The sequence below is a fragment of the Mus musculus genome, chromosome 10 (assembly GCF_000001635.26).
Source record: "Mus musculus strain C57BL/6J chromosome 10, GRCm38.p6 C57BL/6J".
In the NCBI taxonomy this organism is placed as follows: Eukaryota; Metazoa; Chordata; class Mammalia; order Rodentia; family Muridae; genus Mus; species Mus musculus.
In genome coordinates, this window is record NC_000076.6 from 122,531,837 (window position 1) to 122,545,565 (window position 13,729).

Genomic DNA, 13,729 nt, shown 5'->3' on the forward strand with positions numbered 1-13,729 from the left:
CAGACGGGGGATCACACTTAGGCTTCTCCCAGCTTAACGACAATTTAAAGACAGTTATCATGTAGGGATATCAATCGCAACTATAGATGTTAAATAAAGATGTTACAGTCCTCGGGGGAAAGTGATGTAATCCAAGGCAAAGGGGGAAAAGAGTAAGAAGCACAGAGGCTCCAGTCTTTATAAGGAAACCGGACGTGGCTTACGGTCCATGTGACTATAAAACAGATGGCAGTAACTACTCACCTCCTGAGGCATTTAATAGCTACTTAAGCTACAAGTTTAAAAGCCTCAATGTCCCTGACTTCAAAGAAGTTAGGTTTGTAATTTTCTAAACAGGGGAATAACGCCAAATATACCTGAGGTTTCTCCTTACACTGTAAATGAGAGCACAGACCCAGAGGCAGACAGTGCTCTGACTTGAGACCTGTCTTTCCCTTAACAAGCTGTCTGAAGGATTCTGGATGCCTTCCTTCAGTGCACCTCAGCTATTCCAAGCAGGGACGCTCTGCTGTCCTGAAAGGCACCAAACTTGGGTTTAAATCGATGCTCCCTCAGGATTGTGGCCTCTGAGGGGCTAGGAAGTTCACAGAAAGACTACCAGAATCAACTAACCTGGACCCTTGGGGCTCTTGGGGACTGAGCCACTTACTAAGGAGAATACGCAGGCTGGACCTAGGTCTCTCTCTCTCTCTCTCTCTCTCTCTCTATATATATATATATATATATATATATGCCAAAGGTGAGCATATTAATCACCTTTCCCAAAGATGTTACAAAGTACAGGACAAAGCGGCTGAAGGAGAGAAGTGCTTTGGCTCTTGGTTTGAGGGCACAGTTTACCACAGCAGGGAAGGCATGGAGGCAGGAACAGGAGATCAGGACACAGGGAAAGATGAATGCTGGTCCTCTTCTTCGTTTCTCCTGTTTATTCAGACTGGGATTTCAGCCCATAGAATCATCCTGCCCATATCCGGGGGGATGGGGGGGGGTCTCCCCATCTCACTTAGACTTCTCTGGTATGACATCATAGATGCAGCAAGAGGTGTATTCTTTTAAGTGACTGACTCTAAATCCCATTAAGCTATTAATCAAGATTAACTGTCACCGTAACAGCAATAAACTCTCCAAGCAGCAGAATTGAACTGTGGTATTTGAATGGGTGATACTATTAAGTTCTATTGTAGCAGATAAGAAAGACGACTAGGGTGAGGAAAACCTCTGAAGATACACTGGCTACAAACAGGGAGAGAGTGAGAAACCCTTGTGAGACTCCAGAAGCATTTGCGAGGTAAGTATGTACATAGGATGGACACAAGTTATATTTCTTTCAAAAAAGATGAAGTATTTCAAAGCACTTACTAGGAAAGAAGAAAGAAGCTGTAGGGTATAAATCCAGCCACCTCGAGACAATAACCTTGTCATCACCTTTACAAGTTACTTTTCCTATTGACCAAGGTGACTCACAGCAGAAAGGATCTACTAGACATTATGGTACTAGTGGGTTAGAGGAAGTAACAATCAGTCAGAGACAGCAAGCATGCATGGCAGCTGAAGCGGGAGCTGGGAGCTCCCACCTTTAGCCCTCAGGCACCAAGCAGAGGGTAAACTAGAAATGGTGCAAACCCTTTAACTCCCACAGCCCACCTCTTGGGGCATACATCCTCTAACAACATTACTCTTTACTATCACCAAGAAGTGCCAGCAGCTGGGGGGCCACATATTCAAATGACAAGGACTAGAGGGGAAACACCATTCAAACCGCCACTATCTCTAAGCTAATTATTGGAGCCTCAGTTAGGAGTTGCATGCAATCATCCCAAAGATGAACTAACCAACTGTCTAAGCCAGTTGTCTAACCAATTAATTGTTGAACCATAGATGTGGTCATGTGTCTCTGCCTCGTGTCCCTCAAATAGAACAACTGTATATTGACTCCAGACACCCTTAGCTCACTGAGTGCAGTTATGTAATTCCTGGACCTCCTACACCAAAGTACCATTAGGGAAAAACTTGTTATGAAGGAGGATAAGGGAAAAGGAAAAAAGAAACTGAGGGAGAGTGAAAGAGAAGACACATGAAGAAGATAATGGCAGTTTAGGGTAAAAGTCCTTGGATTCACACAGATTAGACCATCCCTATAGTCAGGATAATATTACACACTGATTTGTTTAGATTAGGTATCTCTGATACCTAGACATTCCCTGGAAAGTGAGATGACCCTGCCAGGGGTAAGTGAGTTGACTCCTCCAGGGATAAGGAGTCAACTGGACTAAAATCCCTGGCTGCTGCACCAGAGGTAGAAAAAATGGTTTGTCCCAGAGCAGCGTACCCACCATTAGGACCAGGGCTGGGAAATGATGTCATTGCCTAGGCAACAGACATTCGACCTCAGCCTAGACTTTCACTGATAATGCCCATGTACCTAGCCCTGGTAAATTTGCCATCACATGAACTTTTACCAACTAATTTCCTCTAAGTTTACTTTCTATGTTTTGAAAGTAATGTAACTGAAAGTCATTATCTCAGGTACTTCAACACATTTTCTGTTAGCTTAAAAAATTTAGCTCTCATTATGGCTCTGTATCTGTGGTATGTGTGTACCCTTCCACTTTATTGAACCAGGGTCTTTGTTGTTTCTGCAGCTGTTGTGTATTCCATGACAGCCAGCGTCCTGAGAGCTTTCAGTTAGTTCTCCTTGCCTCCACATCCTTTCTAGCCATAGCTGTGATTGTATGTGTGTCTCCACGTTTTATGTGGACTCTCGGAATCAGCCTCAAGTCCTCAGACATGTGCGGTTAAGCTTGCGTATGGACTGAGTCATTGCCACAGACCCCACGTGACCTTTTGCTTTCTCCCTCCTGCCTTTCCAACCTTGAGTGCCCTCTCCTGATCTCCAAACTAAGCATATAAGATGATAAAATATAGTCATTTGGGAAGAAAAGTACCGTGCTTGTTGATAGTTGCTTTGATAGTTCTATGTAAGTGCTGGTGGTTGGATCAAATGCGCACCATTCACTTATAATCAGGGTCATTCCGGAAGTCCCGCCCTCTGTTCCTTTCGCTCAGCTTCACTTCCCTGCTAAGCTGTCAGAGTTAATTTCCTGCTGTGGCTCCACATGATGCAGACTTCCAAAACTCAAGCACATTTCTGAGTGTTTTCCTCTTTTCAAGCATATTTTTCTCTCTGAGATAAGTGGAAACAAGACTCAGGGGACATGATGTCCTTGTATTGTTTTATATTGCAAATCTTTTCCCAGACTCTTCCCTGAGGACTCTGCTGTGTATTTTAACCAGCTCTTGAGCAGAAGGCTTCAGCATTTTAATCTGTAATATTGATTTCTGGTGGTCAAAATCCATAGTCAAGAGATCTACAGTTTAAATTCTAGATCCTCGGCTAATTTAGCATATGTATGCAGAAGTTCTTCCAGAGCAGTCAACCACACTTGGGTGGTTTATGCTTCCGTAGCAAAAGCAGGAGCAGCTCACACACGGTTGCAGTCAAACGCACAGAGAATTTATGAGGAAGTCTTGTACACAAGGCTTGCCTGAGCTCTGACCTGTGGCTGGACCTGACTGGTATTTTCCACACTGTTGGAATTAAGGAGATGGAGGCAGAGAAGACCTGGTAGGCACATACATGCTTTATCAAAGACCAGGGTAAGCATCGAGTGCATGAGTGCCACCTTCCTATTTTTCTAAGTATTTTTAAAAATATTTGTTTATTTTTTGAAATTACAATATAATAACATCATTTCTTCCCTTACTTTCCTCCCTCCAACCCCTCCATGAACACCCATTGCTGTTCTGAAGTCTATGGCCTCTCTTTTTAAAGTTGTTTTTAAATACACACATACATACACCATCCAAAATACATGACTACAACCTCCCCAGTTCATATGTGTTACCTGTATACATATGATCTCAGCAATGACCACTCGGTATTAAATAACCAATTGGGGGCTCCTCCCTGGGGAAGCTTGCTTCTCCCGTTCATACTAATCCCCCAGTTGCTCATAGTTCTTTGCCTATGGCTAAGATCTATTAAGTTTTCCCTGCTCATGTCAGCATTTCCATCGACTTTGCTGTTATTCAGGGATCTATGTCAATGAGACTTCATGGGAGCGGGTCTCTGACATCTCTAGGAGACCTGCACCACTGGCTTTTACAATCTTTCTGCCTCCTCTTCTGGATTTATTCCTGAGCCTGAGGTGCAAGTTTCATGATGAAGATGTATCAGTTAGTACTGGGTATCACAGGTACAAGTTTCATGATAAAGATGTATCAGTTAGTACTGGGTACCACAGGATCTCTTTTTTTCTGCATTTTGATCAATTGTTATTTTCTGTAATGATTTCTGTTGCAAAGAGAAATTTCTTTGAGACTGGATGAAGACTATATATACTTTATCTGTTTTGTATCATGTTTCCTTTTTATTTAATCCTTAACTCTCACTGTTACCAGGGACCCCTTTTTAGTCCAATAAAAGTCTCTTTTCTCCCAGACATAAATTGAATATAATTATAACAATTATGTACATTATAATATATGATATATACTAATTATATCTAGTTTATTATAGTTGGCAACATAAAGTATTTTATCATCTATCTTAATTTAATGAGTTTATAATTTTGTACCTCAATTATGTTTGATTTTAATTTGTATTACCATCTGAAAACCATCCTTCTAAATCTAGAATATCTTTTTAAATGTTAATAACTTAAATTTAATTGTGAGACTATAACTAGTCTTTAACCCCGTCAGAGGTTTGAGAAGGAATTAAATATTACCTGAGCATGTAGGAAGCACAAAGACACAGCTTCCAAAACTACAGCTGTCCCAGCTTTCTCTGAGGCCAGAGCAAAGGACACGGGACACTCACACCCGAATCACTAAGCACCTGGGGACTTACCACAACCTTCTGCCTCTGCCACTCCTTTGCTCAACTAATCTTCTGTAACATGAAGCACTCAGAAAAGGGCTCCCACTTCCAAAACCACTTCTCTCATTTCTTACATAGTCGTCCTCACCTCTGGAAATGAGTTCAACTACATCAAGACTATCTTGTGCAAACCAGTAAACCGGCGTCTGGCATATTTATATGCCTTTCACCCCTCTCTTCCATTCATAAGCCCCTCAACCAGTCGTGGTGTCTTGTTGGTTTTACTTTGGTAGCACTGAACACAGTGAGTCTGAAGCCAGCTTTGTTTAATATAGTGAGTTCAAGGCTAACCTGACCTCTATAGCAAGACTCTGTCTCAAAACAAACAAATAAGAAAGAAGAAAAGTCAACTATACATACATGCATGTACTCATGCATACAAGTGAGGTGAGCTGGGCCATGGGGCTGAGCCAGTTGACTTCATTCCAAGTGCAAGTTACATCCGAATCTTCTGGACTGGGACCAGAAGTGGGGTAAACATGCATTCTATGCATATCTTTGGAAAGAGTGATAGAAGAGGAGTCTACCATATAAGTGTGTCCCAACATTCTGTTTCCATTACGTCCATCTGGTGGCATCTGGTGGCCAAAGCAAGTTGATATGACCAAGTCCAACATCAAGTAGATAAGTGACATTGAACCTCTAAGAGGCCCTAGGAAGTGATACTTGATATTAGTAGGCATGAAACTTTTTGACCAATAGACTAATCTATGTACCCATCATACCCAAGATGAGCAAAAGAATCAAAGGAGGAACCAACCAAAAATGTGAAAGATAGGTCTGTGGCCATACAAGTGTATGGCAGTACAGGTGAGCTGAGAGGCTGAGAAATGCGGGAAGGCATCTCCTAAGAACTTAACTATGCTGCATATGTATCAAAAGATGGCCTAGTCAGCCATCTCTGGAAAGAGAGGCCCATTGGACACACAAACTTTATATGCCCCAGTACAGGGGAATGCCAGGGCCAAAAAAATGGGAATGGGTGGGTAGGGGAGTGGGGGGGAGGATATGGGGGCCTTTTGGGATAGCATTGGAAATGTAATTGAGGAAAATACGTAATAAAAAAATTAAAAAAAAAAAAAGAACTTAACTATGGAGCTCGCCTTGCATTTTATCTAGGAATTCTCTTCATATCCATAGACCTTGACCCGACCTTTACTTCAGGTGTCCCAAACAGGTGCCCTAATTCCCAATACCACAAACAGGATGTGTTTCTTAAAAGTTTCCTTTCCAGACATTTCCATTTTTTCTAGGGTATGTTCTTGGGTATGGATTGTCTCTTGACCTGTGACTAATTAAGGCATCAGCATTTATAAAGCCCAGGCTTTGTTGGCTTCTGAAACCTAAGGAGCTTTATATCTCCATTATTCTATGTAGGTGTCAACGGGATGAAGGCACGGAGACCTATCAGTTCTGAGAAGTAACAACAAGCTTTGAACAAAAGTTCCGGATGGAACCGTGCCTTACCCGGAACCTTCTGAAAGTCTCACCAACTTCAGTGTCTTTCAAAAAACATCAAATGTAGGAGCCTGTGAGATGGCTCAGCAGTTGAAGGCACTCACTGCCAAGTCCGATGGCCTAAGTTTGATCTCTGGCATCCACATGGTAGAAGAGAACCAATTCCCAATAATTGTCCTCTTACTTTTGCATGAACATTGTGGCACTCACACATGTGTACGCGCACACACACACACACACACACACACACACACACACACACTCATTGGGGGAAGATGGAGGGAAGGAGAGAGAAAGATAGGGAAACAGATAAGTGAGCTAACAATAATCTAACACATTTTTAATACATCAAAGTATTCAAGTCACTATTTTGTTTTCTCTTGAAATAGTTTTTGATGAGGCCGCTGTTCCTAGCGGTTTCCCCCTAATCCGCCTCTGAAGCTACTTTCTATCTGGCAAGGAAATATTTAACTGACAACTTGAAATGGAATAGCACCTCCTGGTCTCAATGGGCAGCTTCTGAGACTCTCAAATGCTGACAAGAGCCGTGTGTTCTGTTTAAGGTCTCAGACAGCATTAGCGTGGGGAGCGGTTAGGTTGAACTGTTGGTCTGACAGAAGGACTGTGATGTTCAGAATTATCTCGGGTCCCACTCTGTCCTTAACAACGGTGATTGGAGACCACTCGTTTATGTGGATTGATGTGACACCATGTGACTTCTATAGAAATATTCTCAACCCTAGTTTCTACCCTTATCTCTGGTTCCTCCCACTTCTCTCCACCTTGATGCCTTTTAATCATTTTTTTTCTACAGAGCAATCTGTCGCATCCTTGGCAGAATCAGCCCTGGAGAACCTTCTTCTTCATTCTGAGAGGGGCTTTCCAGGTATTTGTCAAACAACATGGCGTTTCTTCTGATACAAATTTCCTCATACTGCAAGTGTGATAGTCCTTTTTAATACAGTACCAATTTTTACCTCTGTGTATATATTGATCACTAATAGTTCCAAGAAACATTGATAAAATAAAAAATAATTATTGTTTTAGTACCTACTGTGTTTTGACCTAACATTGCTTGATTTTTAAAGCTTTTCCCTCCATCCTGAATATAACTTATTAAGTAAGGAACTATGACAAAAGAGAAAAGAAAAATCTCAAAGAGATTTTCAAGGATGTCCAAGATCCAAGTGATTTTAAGTAACAAAGATGATCCTTAAGTCTATATCCAATCGTCTACAAAACCTTTGTTTTTAATTTTCAAAAGGGAATTTAATCAGATGTCTAAAGTTCTTTGAGACTTTGACATTTCAAACTATGAAAGAAAGTGTTAACCCAGAGTCCAACATTATCCAAACCCTGCACATTCCAGATGAAGTGAGGCCATGTGGCTTCTAGGAAGTGCCCTCTAGGAACTTGACAACATATCACATAGCTGAAAGCGGTATCCTTACTCGCCTTAGATTTGTGCAGTGTAAAAGCCACCAACAAAAATCCTGGGTACCAAGTCTTAGAAGGATTTTGGAAGAAAAGCAGTGCCTTGCTTTGCTGAGAGAACTAAGCTTGCTCACCCTGCTTGCCCTGGGATAACGAGAGGCTCATGAATGCTCTCCTCCCGGATTCTTCCCTCTGAGCCCACGTGACTAGGACAGTCTGTCAGAGTCTGACAGGTCATTCTAGTTAATCATACACTTCAAAACACGGTCTTGGGAACTCCTAGCTAGCCATCCCATACTGTGTGTCAGGAACTCACCACTCTTTTTATGCAACGTGGAAAAGCAGCAAGGAGTGGAATTTCCAGAGTTATCCTCTCCACATTATCTAAGGTTCCGTCAGTGAGCGTTCATTCTCATGAGGAGCGAAGGCAAAGGAGAAAGAGAAGCCAGTGCTTTGCCTCAGCAACTGCAGTCAACACTGACTGTGGGTCAGCAACTTTTTTCTGTAAAGACTTAAAAATTAGTTTGTCTTTTCTGGGCATATACTCTTTTTTCACTCATTTGTTCTGTGACAAGGTGGAAGTTGTCACATACAAGGTATAAGTGAATGGGTCTCATTACTTGACAATACATCTTTATATATGTCACTGAAGTACAAGTTTTATGTCAGTTTCATACTTTTGGGGTCCAGGAGTTGCCCCAAATCACACAAACACCAATCTCAGCCAGTCAGGGATGGATTGTTGAGCATACAACCTAATAACGATCAATCAAGGATGTAGCTCAGAATTATCTGAGGCCATGACCCTGAACATCTTTCTCTGTCAACTTATAAAGGAATAAAACATAAAAAACACAATGAGGGCTGGAGAGATGGCTCAGCGGTTAAGAACACTGACTGCTCTTCCGAAGGTCCTGAGTTCAATTCCCAGCCACCACATGGTGGCTCACAACCATCTGTAATGAGATCTGGCGCCCTCTTCTGGAGTGTCTGAAGACAGCTACAGTGTACTTACATATAACAAGTAAATAAATAAACACAATGAACTCATACACACGTGCAAGAAGTGCTGCACAGTGGTCAGCTCTGACTTGAGCCATTTTAGACATAACAATTCATACTGACCTTTAATTTGATGGGGCCAACGTAAAGCTTTGTGGAAGTTCCTAAGATTAACAAACCGTGTACAGAAAACAACAGGATATGTGATCAGCAAGACCCTGCTTCGAGTCAAGTAATTTCTCTTTGTCAATTATGGGCAGGCATATGACAGCCACAATATGAGACGTCTAGCAGGCAGGGAACAAAATGGCTACAGCTCTGCTTGGGGAGGGGGCAATACCACAAAATACTTTTATTTTTAATTTTTTTTCTTCGTTACTGTAATCAAATATGTGAGACTAGGTAACTTATAAAAAAGAAGTTTCACTTGTTCTGTCTGGGGGATGGAAGACCAGCAGTGTAATACTGAGATTAATGTAGGCTCTTGTTCTATATTTTAATATAGGAGAAATAGCAAGTGACCATATGTGGAAGAAAGAAAGAAAAACCATGAGAGCTGGCATTGCCTGATAACATCCCACACTCACAGTAAGTAATCTAATCCTACAAAAGCAAGCCTACACACTCCATAGGGAAGTAGCCCAGTCCTATGAGGGCAGAACTAGTTTTACTTCTGAGTGATGTAATTATCTGTTAAGCTTGCCACCCCTTCACAGTACCATTGCTTAGGAATCAAGGCTCTAGTTCAAGAATTTTGGGAGGTAAAGGTGATAGCATCTTTAAAATCACAGGCCCACCTTTGATTATCATTTGTATTCAATATAGTGTGTATTTCTATACAATTGTACACAGTGATTCTGCCCTCACACAGACAGCCTCCAGGTACAAGATGCTTGGTCCATCCTGAGCCTTTGAGAACCACCCACACCCATGTTGTCTGTGTTTCAGATGAAGACTCTCAGCGTGACGTTTTTCTCTCTGCTAACCTCTCCAGAGTTGGACAGGTCTGTAGTTCTTTACACTGAAACTGTTAATACTTGAAAGACAGAGTCACCTTGGCTTTAACAGCCAAACTCTGAAACTCAGATTATTTTATTCTAGCAGCAATATAAGAAAACTGACAGAGAGGAGCTGGTATTGGTTCTCTGAGCTGAAGTTAGAGGAAGTAATGATCTCATTTTCAGTATACATTTCGCTTGTATCCAACATATACCCACTTCATTTGTATGCAAGATGTATGTACCTTATATGTATTCAACAACATGCACTTCATTTGTATTTAACATGTATATTTCATTTGTATTCAATATATATGTACTTCATTTGTATTGTATATATACATATATATGTGTGTAATGTATATATATATATATATAATTTGTATTCAACATGTAAGGCAAACAGTTCATTAATTTCTGCTTTTAGTTGCCTGGAATTTAGAGCCTGGAATTTAGAACTAAGTGCTGAGAGACCACACAACTGTTGCAAAAAAAAAAAAAATATATATATATATATATATATATATTCTTTTCAATAAAAAGTTTGCCTAAGCATTGTGGATTTGGTTGCACACACACAACAGAAGCTTATAGAAGAAAATAATTCAAAGCACAGAGAACCTTCTAGGACTTTCCTCAAAGAAACGAGCTTGGCCATTTCTGAGTCAAACCCAAACAGGCTGGATAAGCAATGGGGTTTGAACGCCTGGTGACCTTTTACCAGCCTCCCTTTTAAAGGTTTCCATGCTGAGTGGGGGAAAAAACAGGACTGTGAGAACTAGAACGAGGCCCTTGAGGATATCCCAGAGAAAAGTCTCAGTTTTGTCTCCTGTTGTAACAAAATACTCCACAGAAGCAACTTGACGGAGACATGGCTCCCTTAGTCTTACAGTTCCAAAGGGATACAGCCCCTATTTGGAGAAGACATGGTGGCAGGCAGCAGAGGATTGGTCACGTTGTATCCACCTTAACGTAGTGATTCTCAAGGCCTATTCCCAGTGACTCATCTCTCCCTTCGGGATCTGCCTCTAAGTCTCCACAGGCTTCCGGAACGGAACAGCACCAGCACCAGGGGGCCGTGTGAGCCTAGAGGACACTTTACATCCAAGCGCTTCTCCAGGGGCAGATGCAGGCAGATGCCAAGCAGATGGTGAATGGCGCACACCCAGCTATCTGTGGACCCTGGAGGATGACTCCCTCCTGCGACTCTACTTGATACATAGGCTCCTCCCCCTGAGCTCCCTTAGCACAGCCAAAGTCAAAGACTCTCCTTTTAAACTAAGTACAGATCTCACACATCCTTCTCCAGAGTCTAGCCCAATGTAGCTAGGTCCCATGTGCAATGTTCCACCTTTGTCTGGCCACCCCTGCATGTACCTATATCTATGATTCCTCCAGAATGTGCCCCTCCCGCCAGCACTCACGGGTCCCCTCTGTGCTTCATCTAACCTCTCCACAGAGATAGGATCACGAACATTCTCGAGGACCTAGCCTGGTGAGGTTCCCTGACTCTCCCATCCACACCTTCCCCACAATGTATTAGATTAAACCTGGGCAGTAGAAAGACCATGAGTCCCCCACTTTTTACAAAGAACTACAGGCAATTAAGAATGCTGATAGTGAGAGAGTCTTCCCCAGGGAAGGGCGCACCAATTCATATCCAAAATCAAACGCTCAGCCCTGAAAACATACACCCAAACAGCATTACAGAGACCGAGCGGGTTATGTTTAGAAATATGCATATGTGCCCATTTAGAGGGAAGGAAGGGAAGAGAGTGCTGTAATTATATTAAAAATCTCAAAAGTAAAAGAAATAACTGAAAAATAAGTAATAAAAAAATCTACATACATAACCATGCTAAAAGTTTCAAAGTCTGCTATCTTTCAGCAAATGCAATTATTTTATTGGATTTAAATACTTCCTCTTTCACTACTTTTCAATTTTGCTCATTAAAACAGGGAAATTTTTTTAAAACTTTGGATATATTAAGTTGAATTACAACTTGTTTCCCAAAATTCGTTACTGTGTGTGTTTTGAAGAAACAACACCCTACTTCTACTGCCAAAAATACATTCCTTGCTCTAGACAGAATGTGTCCTGATTTCAGACTAAATATATTTTTAAGGAAAGACTATTTTCCCTAGAGTTTAGCTTCTTGTGCTTAAATCTTTGAAGAAACCTCTGTTGAAAAAATTTAAAACTGCATTTGTAAAATTGCTATATAAAGAAAAAAAACCTAGTGGTATATTTTGGGTTCATAGTAATTTCATACATGCATATACATAGCTGCTTCTTGTGAGATATTTCTCCGATCGCTATGCAATTTTAAAAGGGGTTTGCTGCTATTAAATTTTAAGAAGAAATATACAAACATGAAACACTGCCAATGACCACTCGAAGGCGTACTTGTTGAAGGAGCCAGTGGCCAGAGGAACACTCAAAAGAATTCAGAACGTCACAAGGAAGCAAAATAAATGTGATACGTCGATAAAAGCAAATAGAGCCAAAAACAATGTGTTTCTTCCTAAAAGTAGCACTGGCTCTTTAGTCTCAAATTTCTGAATTTGCTTCCACTAATTGCAGGCGCTTTGAGGGCGGGGACTGTAGCTGATTGACAGGTTTACTCTGATGTAGACAGCTCATACAACCGAAGCCCTGAGAAGGGAATGCATCTGATTCAGTATTGCAGGCGGGAGCTCTCTCTTTATCTCTCGCGTTTAACTTTTTTACTTTCCTTTTGCTCCCATCTGTCAAAGAATACTCCTTATCTGCTTTAATTATAAGGAAACCCTTAAACTATGCATCCAGGCTTGTTCAGCACGTATACAGCGATGCCTTCTTACTGGAGTTCACTCGAACTTGTTAGCTCCCCCTGGCGGTTTCGTCCATGTCCTTTCTCTTTTTTCTTTCTTTTTCTTTTTCTTTTTTCTTTCTTTTTTTTTTTTTTTTTTTTTCGAGACAGGGTTTCTTTCTTTCTCAAGACCTCAACAACAGTTTACCCCAGCTGCAGCAATCAGTCCCTTCTCCCCGCTGTCAGTGACTTGCTTTTATGTCCCCTCCCTCTTTCTCACTCTCCAGATCCAGTTGCCAAGTCCCGTGAAACACTTCTTTTTTTTTTTTAATTTATTTTTTATTAGGTATTTTCCTCGTTTACATTTTCAATGCTATCCCAAAAGTCTCCCATACCCACCCCCCCAATCCCCTACCCACCCACTCTCCCTTTTTGGCCCTGGCGTTCCCCTGTACTGGGGCATATAAAGTTTGCAAGTCCAATGGGCCTCTCTTTGCAGTGATGGCCGACTAGGCCATCTTTTGATACATATGCAGCTAGAGACAAGAGCTCCGGGGTACTGGTTAGTTCATATTGTTGTTCCACCTATAGGGTTGCAGTTCCCTTTAGCTCCTTGGGTAATTTCTCTAGCTCCTCCATTGGGGGCCGTGTGATCCATCCAATAGCTGACTGTGATCATCCACAAAGCCCATCTGTCTGTCTTTATTTCCACGGCCACTAATCCAGTCACTGATTCGTTCTCTCAGGATCTCTTCCCTGGATCTGCATCTGCCCACCCCCAACTCCATCCCAGAGACACCCGTGAGAATTCAGGCTGGATCAAGATTGTGTCTCGTTCATAGTCTCTCTGTTCATCTCACTTTACGATGCTGCCCCTTTATTTCTGACCACACAGAAGAAATTCTAGGTCCAGCTGTTGGGTTACTTCAGACAGGAAGAAGGGAGAAGCCATCTTTGAACATCTTTGAACAGACCCAATTAATTCATGAAATAACCTGGTTTAGGACTCTCATGCTCAAACCAAACAGAAGAATTAGATTCTATTCTGCTCTGAACCCAGCACACACATTTTGGGAAACTCTGACATCTGGTCGGTAGGCAGT

The 13,729-nt window shown here is 41.7% G+C and overlaps 1 long non-coding RNA gene across 1 annotated transcript; it reads left to right on the forward strand.

Annotated features, from left to right (window-relative positions):
* The first annotated feature begins 9,348 nt into the window (after window positions 1–9,348).
* On the forward strand, window positions 9,349–11,569 carry Gm40791. Its single transcript, XR_872146.1, has 3 exons — window positions 9,349–9,424; window positions 9,785–9,840; window positions 10,868–11,569. It is a non-coding gene; the product is annotated as a predicted gene, 40791 (long non-coding RNA).
* The last annotated feature ends 2,160 nt before the right edge of the window (window positions 11,570–13,729 follow it).